The following is a 22,127-nucleotide window of genomic DNA, read 5'->3' as shown; positions in this document are numbered from 1 at the left end:
GGAATGGAAATGGAAAAATGTCAGTGAAAAAACCCCACACAGGGCACAAACTTCAGAGCTGAGGAAGTCTGCAATGGAGAGTGTAGTTGAGACAGCTGTGCTGAGGCTTACCTAACCTAGGGCTGGCCACGCAGCTTCCATGAGGTCATTACATTAGTTTGTTGCTCCAGTCCTTGCTCCTGACACCTATTAAATCTACAGCGTTTGAGTTTGGAGTTGTCAAGGCAGCACCACACCGAACACTAACAGAATCCATGTGGAATTCTGGGAATGAGTTAGACCCTGCACAGAAGCTCTTTGCCTTTTTTCTTGTTTTTTTCAGGATATTTTCTTCTGTGCATATTCTAGGATTGGTTTACAGAACCAATTAACTATCTGTCCTCTGTACTGTTTAATGCCAGATGAAACTAGGAAAGCTCTTTTCTGGGCTTGGGCCTATCATTTTCCTCTGCAGTCTTGCAGGAAATATCCCTATTAATCTCAAAATAGTAGAGAAGAAGATTTATTTCTACAACAATTATATTATTAAAAGGCCACCCAGAGGATTCATTCATATTCACAACAGTCACAAGAACTTGCATGTATTTAGTGCTTCTCATCCCAAAGGAAACCACAGTTACATGCTCTACATTTGCACTGTAGATAACAGATCTTATACAACATTCTGAACCCCAAGCTACTTGCAGGACATAGCACTTACTGGACACAGATCCCATCTGCTTTTCTTGCAGCAGGCGATTACAAGGTCTCCTTAAGGATCCCAGAATCTTCACAATGACAGGTCCAACACTGTCCTGCCTACTTCCAAGAAAATGTTCCCTAACGGTATTATGAGTCAAGAGTCAGTGATGCAACCATCCTTCCAAGTGAACCCCAAAGGGCTGTTAAATGTACATTTGGGATTTTTATTTTGATTGTCCTCAGTAGTTTTCCCCAGGGGACCCTCTGAATATCTCCCTACCCATCACTCAGTTTCTCCACGTCTCTCATGTCTTGTGCTCAAGAGAACAGCTACATGTTCCCTTCTGTTCCTTCCCACAAACCTAAACTAAATGTAGAGCACATATCCCCTTCATCTACCACCAAGCTTAAAGTCCTGGCATCTGCTTCCAGTGGCACATCTGGATAATGCAACCTGGTACTTTAGGTGGCTGGAGAAGTGGAGATGCAGTCTTGCACTACACATTCTTCTCGACAAAGGTCTATTATAACAAGTGAGTCTTTTAGTGTAACAAAAACTGACTGGCAACCAAGACTGACTAACAAGTTGCTTCTCACTTCCACCAGGAACCTTGAAGTGCAGGACAGAATGCAGGGAAGATTTTCTGGAAAACGAAGAGAGATCCAGTAAAGACTCTAAGCCTGGGCAAGTCAGTAAACTGTCACAGTTGCCCAGAAGGACTTGGCTTGTCTTAGATAAACTTACAAAAGGCCCTGAAAAAACAGAACTTTTTTAAATGGCAGAGATTAATTTTCTGACTTCAAAGCAGTATTAATGCAGAGCTTGGCTAAGGTTTCCTGTGCAAGCAGTTTCCCCCTGAGCAATGATTTCAGAATCCGCCTTGTTTCAAGGCTGGCATTTGCTGCAGCTGCAGACCTGGAGTATTCTCGATCCCCTCTGAGTGCTGGAACACTATCCAACAACCAAACCGCAACCCAAAAACAATCAAACATCTGTTTGGAGGCAGGCTGCTCAGTGACTGACATCCTCCTGCCAGCATAAACACTGGAGCTGCTGAGTGATTCCTGTCTTTTGTGTGTGTGTGTGTGTATGTATGCGCTGCTTGTGGGGGTTTTGTTCCATATTTTTTGTATATGCAAATACACTGAAGAGCACTTTTATTGCAATGTATGAATGTGCCCATACAGTTTATTTGTGGAAGTCTTTTTGTTGACATGAACACACGTTTGAGTGTTTGAGCTCAGTTATTTGTGTGCTGGAGGCCGCTCTGCAGAAAGAAGGTGAGAATGTGGACTATGCGCCTGGACTCAGGTACATGCTTATGCAGCACGGTGTGTGTTTGTGTATGTTCATTTACAGATATGGACTTGGCTTTATTTGGGCAAAATTAGCATTATGGCTGTGTGTAGTTTTATGGAGAGACAAGTATTTTGAAGTGTGTGCATGTGTGTGTAAATGTAGAACTGTTCCTGTTAAAGGGCTTGTGCTTTTTGATGGACACCTATTCAGGTTGGACGGGCTTTGAGCAACCTCTCCTAGAGAAAGGTGTCCTGCCCATGGCAGGGGAGTGGAACTAGATGATCTCTAAGGTCCCTTCCAACCCAAACCATTCCATGATTCTATGATACATCTGATCTTCAAGTTCTGCCATTGAACTAATCAGCTACTTAGGCCACAGGAGTTGATGTCCTTTACTGTTGGCCCAGTAGGAGAGATAACAGACTGCTAGAAGCAGTTCGGAACTGGGTTCAAAGGAAGAGCCAGGTCTGACCTTGATGTAATCTCAGTCCTTCTAAATCTAAACCCCCTGATGTCAAGACCTCTCTTGGGATGACAGTAGGGAATCTGAGGATGATTTGGCTCAAGGGCTTCGGGAACATGGACGGGCCAGTGAATATTGATGTTAGGTCTGCCTTCCTAGAAGTTCAATTACCCTCCTTCCTAAAAGCATTTACAGACTCCATGCAGGTATCTGCTTTTGTCCTGGTTTATTTATAGACTTCCAATAACCAGGGGCTGTTGATGGCCAGGGTAAAGTAGCATGCAAAAGGCATTCATTCCCAACAGGAACCCCCTCGCTGCAAGGCTAAGACCAGCTTTCAGAAAATGCCATTGTTCCCACTCCCAGCCAAATGACAGCTTGTGCTGCTCCTGCCAGTTCCGCTGAACCCCCAGTGTCTGCCTAGAGATGGCTGCTTGCTGTCTGCAGTGTCTTTGTGTACCTGGCCATACATGAGTCAGTGAAGCCTCTTGCTCGAACACATCAGTATCACAAGTGACAGAATCTGGGCCACCCACTGGATGCATTTCTGGAACATTCCTGTCTAGGAGAGAGCAGCTGAAGCCTTTTGCTTTAGCCCAGTTCTTAAATATCCCATTGCTGATGTATAAGAACATGCCATTGCAGGAAAGACAGATCTGGTGATCTTCCCACTGTGAGCCCACTGCTCTGTAACGGGCAGTGCAATCTTCACCTGTATTTTTCAACACAAGACCCCTCAGCAGGGTATAACACAATGATCATGACAAAAGGCCCTTCGTCAACATTAGCAGCTGCTCAACTTCCCACAAACTCCAACTCCAGACAAATAAGAAGTGCAACTTATGGAAGCCCTCAGCTGTCTCCTACTTTGGTCACTTCCAGAACAGATGTGAATTAAATTCTAGTCTCTTTTCTGTCCCTGCGTCTGAATTTTGATTGTAAGACCTTTCAACTTTGAACTGTTCCCTTACAATTTATTCCTTATTTGCTGCAGGAGTTTTGAGGGACATTTGAAGCTCTTTTACTTTGTGAATTAACATATTTAGCCTTCCACTAATTAGTCCAAACCTCAGAAAGCCCCAAACTTTAACTGCAGGCTCACTATTCAACCAACCAATAAATAATACGAGAGACGAGAAAACAAACTGTAAGATTTAAACTTACTGTGTAACACCTTAAAAAAAAGGAGTGGTATTGCTCATTGAATAACAGGATAAATTCAGGAGCAAGGGAGTGAAACAAAGGAATATAAAATCTCAGTATGACTACTGGGGAAAATGCATTTGAGACTAGAATAGTTTCCCATTGGAAAGGACAAAGAAGCAGGCACTTGAACAACTATGGACAAAATAATAAACACTAGAAACTGTATGGCTGTGTGCAGAAGTTACTTCCATAAAACCAGGCTGAAGATGCCAAGTGCGGCTCTTGGACTCAAGAAAACAAGCAGAAGTTACAGGGACTGTAATCAGGGGACTGGAGCACCTCCCGTATGAAGACAGGCTGAGGAAGTTGGGGCTGTTCAGCCTGGAGTTCTCTTCTCTGCGAAGAAGAGAAGAGAAGAAGGCTGCGTGGAGACCTCATAGCAGCCTTCCAGTACCTGAAGGGGGCCTATAGGGATGCTGGGGAGGGACTCTTCGTCAGGGACTGCAGTGACAGGACAAGGGGTAATGGGTTAAAACTTAAACAGGGGAAGTTTAGATTGGATATAAGGAGGAAATTCTTTCCTGTGAGGGTGGTGAGGCACTGGAATGGGTTGCCCGGGGAGGTTGTGAGTGCTCCATCCCTGGCAGTGTTCAAGGCCAGGTTGGATGAAGCCTTGGGTGGGATGGTTTAGTGTGAGGTGTCCCTGCCCATGGCAGGGGGGTTGGAACTGGGTGATCTTGAGGTCCTTTCCAACCCAAACTATTCTATGATTCTATGTGCCCTTTGCCTGTCAAAGCTGATGTGTGCATTCATTCTCACACACTGTTTGCGTCAGCCTGTCCATGTTATATAAAACTTCTCTTTTTAGTCAATAACTTGAATCAAAAATCTGACATATTCCTTCTGGGAATAACTTACATAAAATTGGACTATCTCTTTGGGAAAAGGGGGATTATTCAGATCTGGAAAGGTATTTGCCATGCAAAGTCTCATCTAGGCTGACAACAGCAGCTTCCCATCCTCTGTCCTGAGGGGAAAAGGGGTGTCAAATCCTCACATCTGCCATCCCAGTGCACAGCTGTGAGTTGCTGAGGAGAACCTCCCCTGCTCGCCCAGCTGCCCCTCCATTCACTGTCACTCAGCAAGTAACTATTTCACAGTCCTTACTGGAAACAATAGGACCTTTCAGAATGAAATCAGATCTTGACTGGGATAGGAAGGCAGCTGTGAGACACATGAAAGCTTCTGCTTGCTGTCTTTTCCTTGTCTCACAAGGTTCAGATTCAAAGACTCCAAGTGAAAAACCCACTGCCAGCCCCTTCAGAAAGGTCAGTGTTGCAAGGGAGATTCTGCATGTTGGGTACCCAACGTACAGACTATGTACAGCTGCAGAAAGCTGTACAGACACAGATAAACAGCTCACTGCAATTTAGATGGATGCAGCAGGGGTTGAGTATACATGGAAATAGACAGAATATAAAAGGAAAAAAATAGACCAAGAAAGAGCATTGAATTTCAGTGCTTTTTTGATTCCAAAAGAAGACCCCACGATTTATTAAGTTGACATTTCTCCCATTACTGATACTCAGTTCCTCTGGGGCAGAAGGCAGAAGCTTTTAACAGCACTCAGCTATACTACATGCTAGTATGCCCCAAACTCCCCAAGATTTTTTGGGGCACTGAGTACTTGATAACCTTGGAGAGAACAGTTTCACCATTATCAATAATAGCTGCAGTTTCCCTTGAAGGTTCTTCTCTCATCAACGAACTGATGAGGTCCAACATGATTTTAACCTTCTAATTATTCTAATTTCAGGACATCAGTGCTGCTGATTAAGAAATACACTGCTCCAAAACAGCTCCCTGGAGCTGGGTGTACAAGCACAGCGTGGAGAAGGCAGGAAAATGAACCCACATGGAACGCTCTGGTAACGCGATTCCATGTATTCCAGTACCCAAACTCACTTATTTACAAGCACAGGGTGTTTACACTTCACTGCAGGCTCTAGCCTAAATTATTCTGAGAAAACCAAGCGCAGGGAAGAGCCGCTGGTCAATAAAAAGGCCACTTCTTTTTTATTTCAAGAGAATTTACAGACTGCTCCTCAGAACGGCACAAAACCAACACGTACACTGTTTTCTCAGGGACTGGCCAGCCTAGGATCTCTTTTTCTTTCAAATACACCAAGTCGTTTCCAAGCACAGGGACAGCTTAGTGCTCATAAAGCAGCACACAACACATGCTCCACTAGCCTATAGATCAGCCATGTGTTACCCTCCCTTGCTGCTAGTCCGCCTTATCCTTACCCTTGCAGTCCCCCTCGCTATTGTCTTTCTCTCCCAGTTCCTGCTTACATGTTGTCTGCAGTGTGCTGCTCCTCCCTTCACTCATTCCATTCACCTGCTCCACCAGCTAAGCCCCATACCCTTTCTCCGTTCGGAATATTATCCATTGCTATCAAAGCTTATCCACTGTGATACCAATTCTGAACTCACATTTTCATATTATCTTTCTGTCTTATATCACAGCAATTCCCAGCACCACCACTCTGAAGCGTTTCTGTTTCCCCCAGCTTCCTCTATCACCCAGTTTGGACTTAACTAAGAGTTAAGTGCCTGCTCTGAATAGTTAGCTATATGACAAATAATGCACATTGCATGTTCCTTTGTCTTCTCTGTCTTTCATTTCTCAATGTCACATTTCAGTTTTGAATTGCTCCTCTGTTTTGAACAGATTCCTATTTTCTACTCATGAATAAAAAATAAAGCATCTTGTTTGTGTAAATGCTCCCTGCTCCAGTACTGCATGCATCTGTAGCCACCTTACTGTTGCATTGCTGATGGGGGTAAAATTTTGCTGCTGCTAATGAAGGTAGGAGCTCTTTAATTCCCGGGTAAGGATTTAGGTTTTCAGCTCTGAAGCTCAACAGCTCAATCCCATTTCTGACCCAAGGGAGGAGCTGTTACACAGGATCCCATCACTGAGTTCTAGCATCACTTTTCTCATCATCATGTATTTGAATTGTTACCCTATACATCATAATTCCCCAGAGCAGAGAACTCAGAGCTCCTCACACCACAGAAATAAATGTCCACTTCTTAAACATTTGTTTGAATTGGGTAGGGAAAACGTACTAGAGTGAAAAATGTACTATCCGTGTGCTCACTGCTGGGGGTTTCAGACTGCCAAAAACACATAATCAAAAAGGATTCCTGTTTCCAAATGACACCAATCATTTTTCCCTCAAAAGCTATTGTATGTGGCACTGTGGGAGTTCTGAAAAGTGAAAATACATTTATTTAATAAGAAAAAATTAGTGGTGTCAGAATATTATTCGATTGCATCTATTTAGAGAAAAGAGGCTGAATCAATACCACACATACTTGCTGCTTTAAAGTGGAGAATTTCACTGTGGCAAAACCAATGATAAGACTCATTTATTTTATTCACCTCCTGAAATCATCCAGGCTGTTGTCACTAAATGCAGATTTGTCTTCGTGACTGGCAAGGCGAGTGTTGGGGTGGGATTTGGGCAGGATATTACCAAGAGATGAAACCAGAAAGACCTAAACATTCATGCAGGAATTGCAGTGAAGGGGCAGAAGGCAGATGTGAAATTCTTTCAATCCTGTGTAACAGAAACACAACCCTTCTGAGAACATAGTTTTATTCCATTTTCTTCCAGCAAAACTTGTTTTAGAAGCCTTAAGAAAACAAAGCCAGCCTCAGAATAACTTTGCAATTCTTTTTAGCCTAATTAACACACAGCAGTCGGCCTTCCCAAGACCCCAGCATCCTTTGGGCTGGATCACTGTGCTCAACAAGCCACTGCTCAGGTTTAGCACACCAGCTTATGAGCTTTTTATTTTGCTTTCAGCTTTCTGAAAGGTTTCCAAAAGTACCAGGCAAGGAAATGAAATCTTCATCTCAAGGAAAAGATCCCTTTCCAAAACTGTTAATCTTCCCTTATGACATGCTTTGGAATACAGACGTATCCAGAGGGGGGTTTATTCAGCAATATGCTGCTCTTGTAAGCGATCAAACTGGGGTTTATTACAGTGGTACATATGTTAACAATAATTCAAGCTTTTATTGACCCTGTTTCACCACCACAGCTGCTCTTGGTTTTCGTCATGGCCCCACCCAGTGCCACTTGGAACACCAGCAGACACATGTACGTATTGCAGGGAGTGATGCTTTGTGCTGTTATTGAAGAACCAGGCTTCCTCTAGCATGCAACAATCGTAAACTCATGACTACACATTTCCTAGCTGTCACTGCATTACATCCATATATGCTGGAATCAGCAGAATTAGAAAACATGGGTTTCTGTGTATCACTTCTGATTAATTTTTGCATTACAGAGCCTCTGGATGATCCAGCCACATGTAGGTCAGTCCGTCTTAACTTGAATTGAAATATCTATGAATTAGATCTCCAAATTATTATAAGAATATGGGCCTTAGCAGCATGAACAAAATACTCTGCAATTAGGCCAACATCGGTACTAACTAAAAATACAGAACATGTTACAAGTCCAGAGGAGAAGAAGCTCCCACAGCTTTCACAGCTCTCTTGGTGGATGAAGCAGACCCAAAGAGGGAGTCACTACGAGCTATAAAATCTGTGACTCTGCATCAGCAACTCGATGGACATGGTGGCTGGCAAGCCAGCCTGTGTGCTGTGTGCAGCTGGGTTTGTTGAACATGAAATTTGGCAATGGGCATCAATGTGTCAAGACCCTCTGGGTCTTCTCATCTTTGTCACATATGATATTTTATATCATATTTTATATTTTTATATATATATATATATATAAACCAGAATAAGATGATGCCACCCCATGAAGAGAGGGGAGTGTCCACTGGTTTGCATCCCAGCTTGTGGTTCCAAACCCACGTTTCTGTCACAGAGATCCCAAGTGACTTTGGGGAAGGTGCTCAGTGAATTCTGACAGGGACACAACAAAGAAAAAGCCATCTCAGACCTAACCGTGTTCTGACACAGTGGCAGTTAGACTGTACGCACAGAGACCTGTGGCACGGAGCAGTAAGTTGGAGAAACAGCCAAACAAGCTTGGAAGCTCTTCCACAAATATTAGGTATTAACAGTAAAGGAAAATAGAGAAGTTTTCAGGGGAACAAAGTAATTTTTTGCTTAAGCACTCTCGTTTGTCATCCCATCAGTGCTCCCGACCAAAATCCATTTAAATAGCTCAGGCTTCCTGTTTTATGGCAAGATGAACTAAAAGCAAAAACATTAATTCAGATCAACATCTCCTGTTGTAGTCCACTGTTAGTCAGACTTTAATCTTGATTTCACTTGTGGGGAAACCTCCTCTGGTCTGAGATTGAAATTAAAGAAAAAACCCACCCCAAAACAGGGGCTGTGCGCATTAAATAAGAAGATTTAGCCTGAGATCTGTTTAACTCTGGGCAGCTCCCCTCTCTGTCACTTGGCCTGCCTTGTAACTGAGATGCTGTTTGACCTTGGTGTAATTGCTGCTGTCTGCTGACAGGGCACTTCTGCCAACCAGATGTTCTGTATTGTGAGGCATGGCTATTTGATAAAGCTGTTCTTAAATCATAAATAAAGGAGGAAACTGTTGCATGGGCTCTATTTTTCCCATTAGCAGTTTAGCTTACTGGTGATAAAAAAGGGCATGGATTGAATTTGACATTTACATAAAAGAATCAACACAACACCCTATGCATCAGTTCAAACTTTTCTGTACCTTGGGGGGTCCTGCTTGTTCCCTTAATAAGCACTTACTCCTTGTTAGATGGCGCAATGGACACGTCTCATTGATCAGGTACTTGGTGAAAAAATACCGGCTAGTGTTTGTAAGTATTCAGAATAATGACACCCATATGAACTTCAAAGGCCTTACAGGTTTAAACAGCAAAGAAAATCCAATTTTTCTTCTGCCTACACACAACTTTGTTTTTGCTCTGAGCCTCTTCAAAATGCTCCTTGACAAACTAATGGGTAAAAAGAATCTTAGACATTGGATGACAACATCTGAGAACCAAACTGCTGATGATTGGGTCTCAGACAGTTCAAAAAGGCACTTTAAAAACTTTAACTTTCCAATAGAGCTATGTTCTAGAGAAGAAAGGTGCCAGGAAAGACAAAAAACCTTCTTCAAATGCAAACCTGAAAACCCAGACTTCTGAATGTGCATGAAATCTGAGCTCCCAAATGAAACTGCTTGCTCCTCTTAAGCGATAAAGAATAGCATTGAGCAGAAAAATATTCGCAGGCCTCAATAACAGACATCAATCTAGCCCATTTTAAACCATTAGAAACAATAGTTAAGTGAGTATGTTGTTAATGAAACCCAGAGGATGCATCATCATAGGTACGTACAAGGATAACATGGGGGTATTTTAAACATGATAGAGAGGGTGGGTCTTCCTGAGAAGAAAGGTTAAAGATATCAGAGAGGCATTGAGCAAGAAAGCTCCCCCCTTTCTCCATATCTGAGCCCTGACAGCACAAGGACAACGGCGAGGTCAGAGCACGTACTTCTTCAGTTTTAAAAAGTGCTTACAAAATACTTGGCAAAGGTGGGATTCTGTTGTGTGTAAAAAATAATGCCAGGAATCAGACATGCTGAGCATGGTTTATACATCCACAGCTGTGACAGTCTGAGGAGGGTAATGGCCTTCATTTTAAAAGAGCAAGAAATAGTCTTCCCATACATCCTGAAGGAGCCAGGATACCTAGAAAGATGCATTACTCCTATATTTCCTGCAAATACTTACTCATTATTCCAAGAGAATACTACTTCACTGACACCTTGGTTCATGGTGCTCAGTATCTAGTTTGTTCTTTGTATTATACTCAAGAAGAAATGCAAGAAAACTGTTTCTTATAATGCAGTTTTCTAGTGCTTAAAAGAATGGGTCCGGACCTCACTCTGGATCCAAGGCTGAAATAAAACCAGTTAGACCATTGTGAAAAAGGTGTTTTGCAAGTATGACTGTAACTTCATGATGCCTGTAACTTCATGATGCCAGCAATACAAGATCTTGCAGGTACACAGAAGGACTCCAGTGTTGTATTGCCAAGTTGCTGCCCAGGCAAATTACACACTCTTGTGTGATGCTGGTGCTAGCGATGGCCAGCACCACAGGAGGTGGGATACATTGGCAGACTTGAAGGCTGAGCAAAATCCCATGTGCACAAACTCATATATGATGGAAGAAAAATTAATCACCATCACCAAGAGTATCTTTTCCCATGCATCTGACCAGAGACTTTTCACAAAGAACTGTGAAATGAAATGGGATGATCATGGGAAATATTCAGGTATAGTATGAGAATGACCAGCTCCTGATGTGGAAGTCAAATCTTTTAGCCTATGTAAGAAACATGCAAGAAATATCACGGGCATCAATACACTCACAATACTCTGTCTATGCTGGACAGTCTCACTCAAAACAGTTGTGCTCAATGGCTCAATGTTCAAGTGGAGAAAATCCCCATCCCCAGTTATGCTCAAGGCCAGGTTGGACACAGGGGCTTTGAGCAAGCTGCTCTAGTGGAAGGCGTCCCTGCCTGTGGCAGGGGGTTGGAACTGGGGGAGCTTTAAGGTCCCTTTCAACCCAAACCGATCTGTAACTCTATGATTTTATATTCACCTACCATACTGATGAATATGCTTCAAGAAAGTCTTTCAATTCAGATAGAACACCCAAAAATCTATCACCCCACCGAGAGTTTTTTCCTTATAAATCAGTCCTATTGCAAAATGCCAAGTGACAAATGACCAGATTTTTAATGAAATCTGATGAAAGGATCTACTCCTCTTGCCCAGATTCCTGTTCCTCAAATATTATCCTAATTGATTCTGTACTTAGGCATAAATCTCCAGCCTGTACTTTGCACAAAGTCAGACCAGATGATGATAAATATGTCCTGTAGGTACAGATCTATAAATCTGAGTTTCAGAGCCACATTTACTACAGCAAAAGGCAAGGCACTAATTAATGTACAGTGGGTAAGCTGTGTCTGCTTGTGATGGACGAACACTGCAACAGCACAGTAAAAGGAGTAGAAACCACTCCTTTCAGAGAGGAAACTGTGAGTATTGACTGAGGCACGAAGCAAGCTCACTTGAAGTACTTCCAGAATGATCTACATACAGCATGTAGCCTAACAACATCTGAAGAGCTCCCAAACCAGCCGCTATCTGCAACAACACAGAGACCAGAGTCCCACTGAGTCTGGACAAAATCATTACAGGGAGAAGAGCAATGTTTGTGCTAGAGGAAACGATGGAATTCATTAGAAGTGCAATGACAGTTCATATTCCTGGCAATGAGTAACCAGTAAAATGGGAGTTTTGTTTGTGTGTTAGTTCACTATAAAGATCTTACAGCAAAATAAACACTGAACATGGAGAAATAGCTTACAGTGACGAACTCTGGTAAATCCAACCTCTTTTACTAGGGAATACCAAAGCAGATTTTAAACATTTGGCAGCTTATCAGAAGCTAGAAGAAGATTAACTATGTGAGTGAAAAACCAGTCCAAGAAACCAGAAACAGCTTTCCACAATGAAGGGAAGCCAACAAGGAACAGTCTAAAAAGCATTTGGAAAGAAATGTTAAGATCATTTCACTCTTAGGAAAAGGATCACTGAAGCAAGAGGAATTTGAATTCCTTTTGGAAGCATGCAGGTTATTTACTAAGTTATTTGTAAGATTTAGAGAGAGTCTCAAAGTACCAAGAGTATCAAGACTGACAGGGTGGAGTTGGTCAGAACCAGGAACAAGTGTCCCAGTACTCCCACTGGTACTATGGGTAGTAAGTAGTATTCATAACGTCTTGTAGGTGAAGGAGAAAATGAAAGCAATAGATTTTTTCAAGGTACTACCAATAGGATTTCTTAAATCGAATAAATCTTGATTGTTACCAAGAATCAGTACAGTATGTGGCACTCTGAGAACAATTGAGTAACCACAACTAAGGGAACATCAGCTTCTGCTTCGCAGGGAAGGCACCAAAAGTGTGTTTAGCCTGAACAAGACCCAGTATAATTAAACAGAGGCTGCTCTTCCTCACTGTGGTACGTCATACCCACAGCAACCGAGGCGAGGAAAGGCTTCCTTCTGGGTGCAGCACAGAATAAAATATTCACTGTCACTGATGTTATTAAAGAAGTGACAGCATGAACAGTCTGGGTTTCCAGCTCAGTATTCAACTCCAAATGTGATCAACATCTTCCATTTCCTACATTCCCATGGAAATTCCAAAGTCTAGAGACTCTGCTTCAAGCATCTGTCTTTGAAGGCAAGTGTTTCCCTTCCCCTTCAGTGCTGGATGATCCCTGCACACCTCTGTGCACTTTCCTAGGGGAGTTATGAAGCACAAGTGGAGCTCACAACACAGTTCATGTTTTCAGATCTGAATTACTATGGACACTAATGCATTACTGTGACTGCATGGTGTAATAGCTTTTAGAGCCCCAAAGATAACCAAAGGTTCCTGGTAAAACCTTGAACTTGCTGTATTCCTTTTAAAGAATTGTAATTTTTTCACTGGAGTAAGCTTCGGCATTACACAGATTTCAGACACACTTCTTCACATGCTAGGAGAAAAAAAAGAGAAGGGAAGTGAAGCCAAAACCTCACTGACTTGTTTCTGGCTGCTCTCAACCATAGGAATTCCCCAATCACGAAAACGCTCTGCTCTAGCTGAAGAAGTGATGTTGATTAGGAAAAAAAAAGTTCCAGATGTTAACTGACAGCAATATCAAGAGAAAGGGAAAGTGGAAGAGAGAGAAGGCATGTGAGGTGACCTTGCCCTGGGCAGCACCACAGCCAGAGCCCTGTACCCTCTTCTTGCTGGGATGCAGCCAAACCCTGGCTAGCACTCACACCATTCTGTTCTCCTTCCCACTCCAGGCAGTGTTTCCAGTTTAACCCCATCAATTCTTTACATCCTTTCTGATTTCATTATTAGGTAATCATAGAAATAAATCAGAATTAAAGTTATAGGAGGAAAAAGCAGAACAACCTATTTTTCTTCACAATTCCCATACAATTTCTTCTTTACATCCTTATTAGGGCAGTGTCTCCAACTGAGATCCAGAGGTACCTCAGAAGGCATAGATGGGGTTAAAATACAAGTTCTTCGAGAGAAGACACTGCAGTCATAGTGAAGACAGATGTCTTGGTTCTTTGTATAGCTAGGTAATGTGATTTAACTCTTTGTGGGCTCTGGAAAATGGCCAAAGTAAACCAGCTGCTCAGTTCTCTGGAGTGAACTACCAGTGCTTATTTGGAGTTCTTCCATTCATCACATTTGTACTTCACTACCTCTCAGAACAATGCTATTTAAATTAGATATTTAGGGAAAACAAAGGAAAGGCCATAAAAGTCTGCATGTGTTCCTAAGATTAAGACTTGTCTTACTTTCTTCCTACTGGAAAAATGTCCATTATGGGAAAAACCTGCTTGCTGTTGCAGACTATCGCACTGATATTAAGCCCAACCAGAAACCAAGTAAGCTCCTGGGGCAAGATCTCACCTACTTACTTATCAGTTCACAATCTGGATAATTCTGTCCCTTCCCAAGAGAAAAAAATCTGTGGTTTTCAAAGTTTTACAAATTTTGGGGCCTTTCTGTTAATGACAAAGTCATAGGAACACTACAGTTGGAAAGAGCCTTTGGGGTTCTAGTCCAGCCTCCCCACTCAGAGCAGGATCAAACTGGGGAGTTGCTCAGAGCCTTGCCCAGTCATATTGTCAGTATCTCCAAGGACTGAGACTTCATAAGGAAGCTCTCTGGGGAAAACGTTCCACTGTTCAGTGACCTGGTAAAAATATAGGGAATTCTACTCAAACGTAAGAAAAAAGTATGTCAGTTTGTGTCCACTGCCTCCCCAAAGCATAAGCTATACTTTCTTCTTTTCTGAAATATTCTGACAGATGAGCCCTACACATTCACAGAAGATCCTTAGGAAGGAAATTAGCATACCCTATGGAGGAGGCATTTCTGCCCTCCTCCCAGCATATGTGAAAATTAACATATGGCTACAGATTGGAACAAGGGAACTCATGGGGCTGTTTTCTCCAAGTCACAAAACCCAACTCCTCCATGTCTTGCAGAAATCTGCTCCAGTTGAGTCTTCTCACACCGTCTGCTTGTTACTAATATGCAATTGCAACACTGGAACCAAGCTCTACAAAATGTTATCAGTTCCTGCTTGAGCACAGTGCCCTATATATTTGTAGGGAGACCTGTCAAGTACTGTAAAGCCTGCTTTAACAGTGTCAAGCTGTTTGAACCGGGGTCCTTTGCTGGCCTCTTACTTTCCCTTCCGCTGCATGGGAGGGACTGTGCAATTCTATACTCTGCTCTCTGACCAATGCGTGGTCAACACAGTACAAAAACACAAACGAGTTGCTTAATGCAAACGGATACCAGGGAGCATGTGCATAACAGGCATTTATCACTTGACAGTCTGGGGAGCAGCAAAACTCACAAAACTGATTAGGAGAGATTACAAAATCTTTCTTTGGCACTTTAGCAGCAGAGTGGAATGAGGAGATGAAATTTTCAACTCCGGTTCAGCTAAGTTATTAAATAATCCTTACAAAGGTGCTCGCTGCTGTTCCTTAGCACCATCTATCCAGGAATGTCAATGTCTCCCATACCTTCACAGAGTCTGACTGAGAAAGGTAACCTGCCTCTCATTTCCTCCTGACAGTGCTCACATATTGCAAGCTGAGGCACAAAGAGATGAAATTACGATCTAATAGTGTGGCCAGGGTTAACAATAACACAATGGTGCTGAAACCAAATAATTTATCCAACAATGCCAATTGCATTTATTGTTACTTATTTCTGCATCACAGGAGAGATATGGATGCAATTGGGCCCTGTCATTTAAGACTGAAAACAGACAAGTGGAGGATACTGAGAGTCATAGGAAAGGCTTTGCAGTCCTTTCAGAAGAACTGCCCAGAACTAAGCTCCACAACTCACTGGAGAACAAACTGCAGGGAGTCATTATGAACTGGCAGAAGGGATGGACAGGATGACCTAATAGGTTTATTCCATCTCTGATTTCTGTGGTTGCGTAATTCCATCCTGATATGAGACCAGGGGAGTTGACATCTGCAGTCACTCCTGAAGTTACTGACCCTGCCCATGGAGTACATCAAATATTTAAGTAAAAAACATCACATATGCACTAGGAATTGAGGGGGTGTATCCAATTTGGGTTAATAATACTTCTTAAACACTGTAAATGGGAATGAAGATGCAATGACAGGAAAGACTAGTCTTGGTTTAAAAGCACATTGAAGATGTGACCAGATGATATTAAGCAGAAAGATGCCTTATTAAGTTTAGCACTTCTGCTAAACTTAATAGCAGCAAATATTACTTAGTATTGCTACAAAGCCACAAATAAAGGTTTTCAAATCTTGTGTTTTCTTTAGCATATAAAAGGAAACGTCTAGTCCAAAGCAGAATTCGTTTCCACAATTTCAGAACTCTGCTCCTGCAGGTGTCCCTGCGCACTGTGTTTTCTAAAGCGTTTTTAAAATTAAAAATAATAAAACTCTAATGGTGCTTTCTTGGCTATGGGAATCAGAACAGTTATGAAAGAGCCATAAAGCAGCTTTTCTCTTTTAGCTGCCAGCAACTCCAGAAACATGTTTGCTGGAACTCTGACCCCTTACATAGAAAACATTAAAATAACTGAAACTTGATACAATTAACTGGTATTAGATTCAAAGGTTGTGAGGCCAACTGGCTTTTATGATCTATTTCTTGGTACTTGCATACTAATGGAAATACTCCAAACTTTTGCAAAATATATTGCAGATAGGCTGACTGGTAACTCAGTTTGTAAAGCAACTGCTTCAGCAACTGCTCGTCCTGTCTGTGAGGAATGAAAACCAGACAGACATCACATCTCTACTGCTGCACACCCAAGGAATGTTTTCTCTCTGCATCCAGCTTTCCCTCAGAATCTATTAACAATGGCAATATTTGAAGTGTTACGGATAAAGCTTTCATTGCGCTTCTCAAAATACTAGTATCACAGCTGTAACATTTCCCAAAGCTTCTCATTCCCTGGCTTAATATTAGAAGTAGTACATAAATCTCCTCCTAAACCAGACAGCCTTCAGCTACAGCCTGTTCTACATGATACACTCTTTCTGCATGACGGAAAAAAGGGGACGTGGGCCAGAGTAATAACTGTGGCAGAAGAACGATGGCTCAAGTTTGTGAAGCTCTTAAATTTGTAATGCCTATGAATTCCTTCCACCTGTGTTAGAAAGGGAACTGCCATTGATAGCCATAGAATTAAAGTAGACAGAAGGTTGACTTGGGTCCCACTAGCCAAAGGACTAACAGAACTGTGTGATGGGTATTGCTGTGAATTTTCAGCATGGTGTATCAGATTGAGAAACATCCCTAGAAAATTTCACCCAGCTAGAACGTGAGTGCTGGTGAATGCTTCAGAACCATTAGATCGGTGCTGCTCCAGCCTCAGCAAGACTTTTCTGATATAGCTGCTAATTATCTCACCCTTCTTTTTCACCACGGTCCCCAGGGATCACACAAAGCTCCAGTTGCCTTAACTTGCCTCCGACAATTCTGGACCACGCTTTATGATACTAAATGACAGCCAGACAACAGAGTTACTTCTGAATTAAAGATGGTGTAATTGAGAAAAGATTGTGTATTAAGGGAATTACTTAAGATCGTAAGTACTTACAGACTACAGACGTGGTAGATACTTCCCTCACAGAAACATACCAACATGGCTGTCTTCATGCCCATGTACTTTACCATGTAAATCATCACGTAAGCCTTTGTGGCCATGATCAAAACTCACTATAAACATGACCAGAGCAGGATCTTCACTTCTGCTTTTGGCCAATGATATGATTACTTCACACACTCACAACAAACCATGTACCTCACCTGACCATGGCAACCCCAGACAGAAAGCACTGCCTTACAGAATAGCACTAACCAGTGTCAAATTATGCTTCAGGAACAATTTGTTTCCTGGTTTCCAGCCACATAGTCATCATTGATCACTATAGAACATTACTCATGGCTTTTCTCTGCTACGCATTTGTCACTTATTTTGATGTTCTTCATAGAAGCAGAAAAGGAACAGAAAAGAAAGAGTGGTGGTTTCTGTCGGGCAGTTTAATCAATTGAGGAAGCATGTGCATTGACACCAGAATTCCTTATGCCTACCTCAATATTTGGTCAATATAGAATGTATAGATACTTTTTTATCACTAAGTATCTGTTCAAAGTGTGCACACTGAAATTACCAATTCTCTTCAAAATCTTTGAAAAGTCTTCTGTAAGGAGTGTTTGTGGGCTAGAATGGGAACAGAGTTATATTTGAGTACACTGAAGAGCACTCTTCACATTAAGAGTCCAATTTATGTTGGTAAAAACAGTGGAAGAAACAGTAAAACACTGTAATACTGTAACGTTTAAAGACTCCAAGGATGAAGATCCCATTTTAAATAGCATAATCATATACAGAAATACAGAATTCTGAGTGGACAAGAACAAAAAGAAGACCAATGAGATGAAAGGTCATTTAAGTTGTTTCTAAAATACACTAGCTCCTTGAGGACTGCATAGTGGAGATTTCACCTGTGTCTACACAAACAGAATTACTGACATGAGAAAGACTACTTAGAAAGCAGATGTTTTGTATTACCTATTTAAAAAATAAATCTGGGAGGATTTAACAGATTTCATTGACATCAGGATTTGGCTCAATACCTTTTAATAAACTACAAACGTGCTCTACAGTCCACACAGCAATTGTTGTCTGGAGAATTTGCATCAAACACACTAGACAATGCAATAAACTTTCTTTTAGAAGTATAAAAATGCAGCTAATAGATTGATGATTTCTGGATCACCACAGCCCATGAGTGTTTTAGAAGATCAGAATAAATGATTCTCTCACAGCTGGGGACTGTTGTTTGCCACCACTGGGGCGTGTACATGGAAAGAGGCTTTGGGCTCCATCCCATGTTCTGCAATCCTATAAAATCACTATAAAATAGGAAGGACATTCATTTTTAAAGATCACAGACTATTTGCTGTATAACCTCCCAAGCCCCAACTTTGTATTCAATTATGACAAACTAGAAGAAGAAGAAGGAATAAAACCAATACCTAGTTTTAAATTTTAAAATGTATATTGAAGCTAAAAGACACGTTGACTGCATTATGCTGCTCTAAAGGACATTTTAAAGCTGGATGTAGCTGGGTCTCCTATATATCTTCATGAGCAACATTGAGTTCTTTTTCCTGTTTCATACTGAGTCACTCCACCATGCTAAGGAGGCACTTGCTCTTTGTAAGTACTGGCCATCTCAAGAAAGTCAGCCGGAAATTCAGAAATTGACATGTAAAACTTTCTCTTCACACAAGAGTAAGAGCTTGCAATTGCTTCTCACCAGGGACTCTTGGGACATTACCCTAAGCAAACCACCAAAGCTTTATGTTAAAACAAAATCCAAATCTTGGCACTGTAGTTGTTAGTAATTTTCAGAAGACCACCAAGTGAACAGTGAACTGGTGAATCCTGGTGTGAAACCGTGGCCATAACTTTAAGGAATAGAAGGTCTGGGATTCTGCCAAATGCTACCGCTGTTTGTAACTCCTAATGCTATGCAAACAAAATGATTGCATTGTAAGAAAATATGAAGGAAATAAAGTTCATCACCAATGAAGGAGCAAAGATGATGATGAAATCAGATGCATTCTGAAGGTAAAATAGTCAAGATATTACAAGTTATGGAATGCTGCAGTCATGCCTTGCAATGCCACATCTGCATCTCCAGAGCTGATTTCTACCTTAAGATGCTCTTGAGGGAGAATGAGTTGGATTTTAAGGAGCTTTATCTGCTTTTGCTTTAAATTTTTCTGTTTGCTTCAACAATGGACATTTAAGATAAGGCCTAGTGATTCAGTGATATGAACTGGCACGGGGAAGTGACAAGAAAACAAATTTATAACCACAGAAAGTATTAAAACGAAGTATGAAAAAAATACTATCTTTGCTCTATTTGTGGTGTATCACATCGACCAGACAACAGCCTTGTTAAGTATCTGCACACCATGGACAGCAGAGCTCTTGAACTCCCATGTATTTGGTATATTCAGAGAGATAAACAGAAGTGAAGATTGTTTTGTCTCCAATGTTTTTTAAAGATAACATTGTAATTTAACTTTTCAATCTGAACTAATTACAGGGGTGCTGGGGTTTTGTTTGCACATGTGTGTGTTCCTTCCTTTGTGGGTATCTTTGAGAGTGTAAAAGCTCCTATAACTGGTAAGTAGACAGATAAAAAGAAACTGGGATCCCTCAGATTAGACAGAAGTGTTTTAAAACCTTAAAGAGGTGAACTGAATGGAATTCATGAATGAATTACTACAGCTCTTTGAGTAATCAATTCCAATCCCTATTAATAATATTACTTTCCCTTCAAAGAATTACTTTCACCTTATAAAGTCAAAGCTTGTAACCTCCTTAATCTTTACTACAGCCTGCAACAATTACTATTAGGCATAGAGGATCGACAAATTGGAAGCTCTGTGCCATTATCTCTTTTTCCAACAGACTCTTTTGACGATCATAAATAACTCTAAAATTATCATAAAAATTAACAGTACTACAGTTAAAGAAAATTATTATGTAAAGGTTTATGAATTTTGCAGCCATTAATAGGCATAAGTTAATGAGGCATAGGCTTTCCAGAATATGATATCAGATATTTTTCCACGAATGAAACTTTCAGAGTTCCAAATCCTTCAGAGGTCACCAACTTCAAAAACAGAATAGAAAGTTACTGTTTAATACTAATGGGAATAAAAATGAAACAGAAGTATTATAGCAAGTATCATGCATTGCAATTGAAACAGCCCAGTAAAACAAGATAAGGAAATCTACCTTGTCACCAACTTGGAATGGAGGAAGCAAAACCAGAATATTCAAGATGAATAAGATGCATTTTGAACACTTTCTGAATATTTTAAATTCACAACTACTCAGTTGTAGCTTCGAGCTAGAAGTGAAAGTTAGGATCAGGGCTTATAGACACCAAGTCATAGAGAAATTCATCATACCACTTGGAAACAGGTTCCAAAAAAGGTTACTGTCAAGAATCTGCATTTTGACAACCACAAATAAAGCTGATTTCCCATTCCATTACTCTTATGCTGTATGCATGGGATGCTTCAAGCTCTCATCAACAAAAATGTCGAGGAAGCACGACTCCTGCAGTAACACTGGCCTTTGGCTTTGTCAGTCGTGTTTTAAAGAAACACAAACACCTGAGGTTTTGAAATGACAAAGAGAACTCCCCACAGCACAGGAAACAAGTATACATCAGCCATCTTAAGGGAATAAAAGTTTGGGGTTTTTAATCTTTTCCCTCCAGTCTGGAGAGGATCATATTTCCTCTTGAACAGTAATGGCCTATTTTGTGACTTAAACAAATAGGTGCAAACTCCCTAGTATAATTCACTGACATTATCTGACATGAACTGATGAGCTGGACCTGGTGGACAGCACACTGCACTGCTTCTCATATTATGGCCTTAAGAACAGGCATTTATTCACACTTTCTCATGCTATTGCCACTTATTTTCAAAGTAAAATTCAATGAAAGCTTCCTTCCATATGCGGCTTTGCTTTTTCGTGTTGCAGCAGCAGAAGACTGAAGGCTCCCACAATCTTATTTGTAATCACGGGCAAGATAAATATACTGGCTTTAGAGAATATCAGAAATAACAATCCTCATTAAAAGTAGCACCCAAAATTGTCAGATATATCACATATTAGACACAATCAAGACACTAAAGACAAATGCCTTAAAAGAAAAAGTTCCAGGAAAATTTTACTGGATTTCTTTACTTATCCTAGAAGTAATTCAACAGTTGACATAGTCTTCATGATCAATACGTTCAGTCCTGAAGTTATGATATAAACCAGTTTCTACAGCTCTTTAGTTAATGAATATGATAATACAGGCAAGGGAAAAAAAAGATCTTTACCTTGTAACGCCTTAGAATTCCTTGAGGTACTCATCCTTTTGTACCTTGCATTCTTTCGATGTCATGCGAGATCTAAAGATCAGAATAAACATATTGTTACAACTAACAATGATGGTTATTTATATGTTAATGAGAACTTGTTGTTATTAGTTCATAAGACAGATCGAGACTCTTCCTCTTGTAAAACATTCTGTACTATTCACTTTAATGGGAACTACTCAGCCAATTTCAAAACAACATAAAAGCTTCAGATCCTCTAAACTGATTTTCAAAAGCATTTAGCATCCTGAAGTCACGTTGTCTTCTTTGCCAAAATAAGGCAAATATTACTGATTGCTGTAGCAATTTAAAAAGATTAAGTATATCTGTGAGATAAAAAAGCTATACTTTGAAAATTATAAACAGGGAAGTGTTCAACTAAGTGCCGGCCATGTAATACTGTAGACTACAAAGCCACTGAT

The 22,127-nt window shown here is 41.0% G+C and overlaps 1 protein-coding gene across 27 annotated transcripts in view; it reads right to left on the bottom strand.

Annotated features, from left to right (window-relative positions):
* MORN1 (MORN repeat containing 1) overlaps window positions 1-22,127 on the bottom strand; it is a 126,874-nt gene that overhangs the window by 72,858 nt on the left and 31,889 nt on the right. For 26 of the 27 annotated variants that reach the window (XR_010616284.1, XR_010616293.1, XR_010616283.1 and 23 more), the window contains one exon: window positions 21,667-21,738. The gene's annotated coding sequence lies outside the window, so the exon portion shown is untranslated. Of the gene's footprint in view, window positions 1-7,115; window positions 7,220-21,666; window positions 21,739-22,127 lie in introns of those variants that run through there. The other variant, XR_010616290.1, reaches the window with a different exon arrangement.

Source organism: Lathamus discolor, chromosome 16 (assembly GCF_037157495.1).
Source record: "Lathamus discolor isolate bLatDis1 chromosome 16, bLatDis1.hap1, whole genome shotgun sequence".
In the NCBI taxonomy this organism is placed as follows: domain Eukaryota; kingdom Metazoa; phylum Chordata; class Aves; order Psittaciformes; family Psittacidae; genus Lathamus; species Lathamus discolor.
Note: the sequence above shows the minus strand (reverse complement) of the source record. Positions and strands in the feature narration are given on the sequence as shown.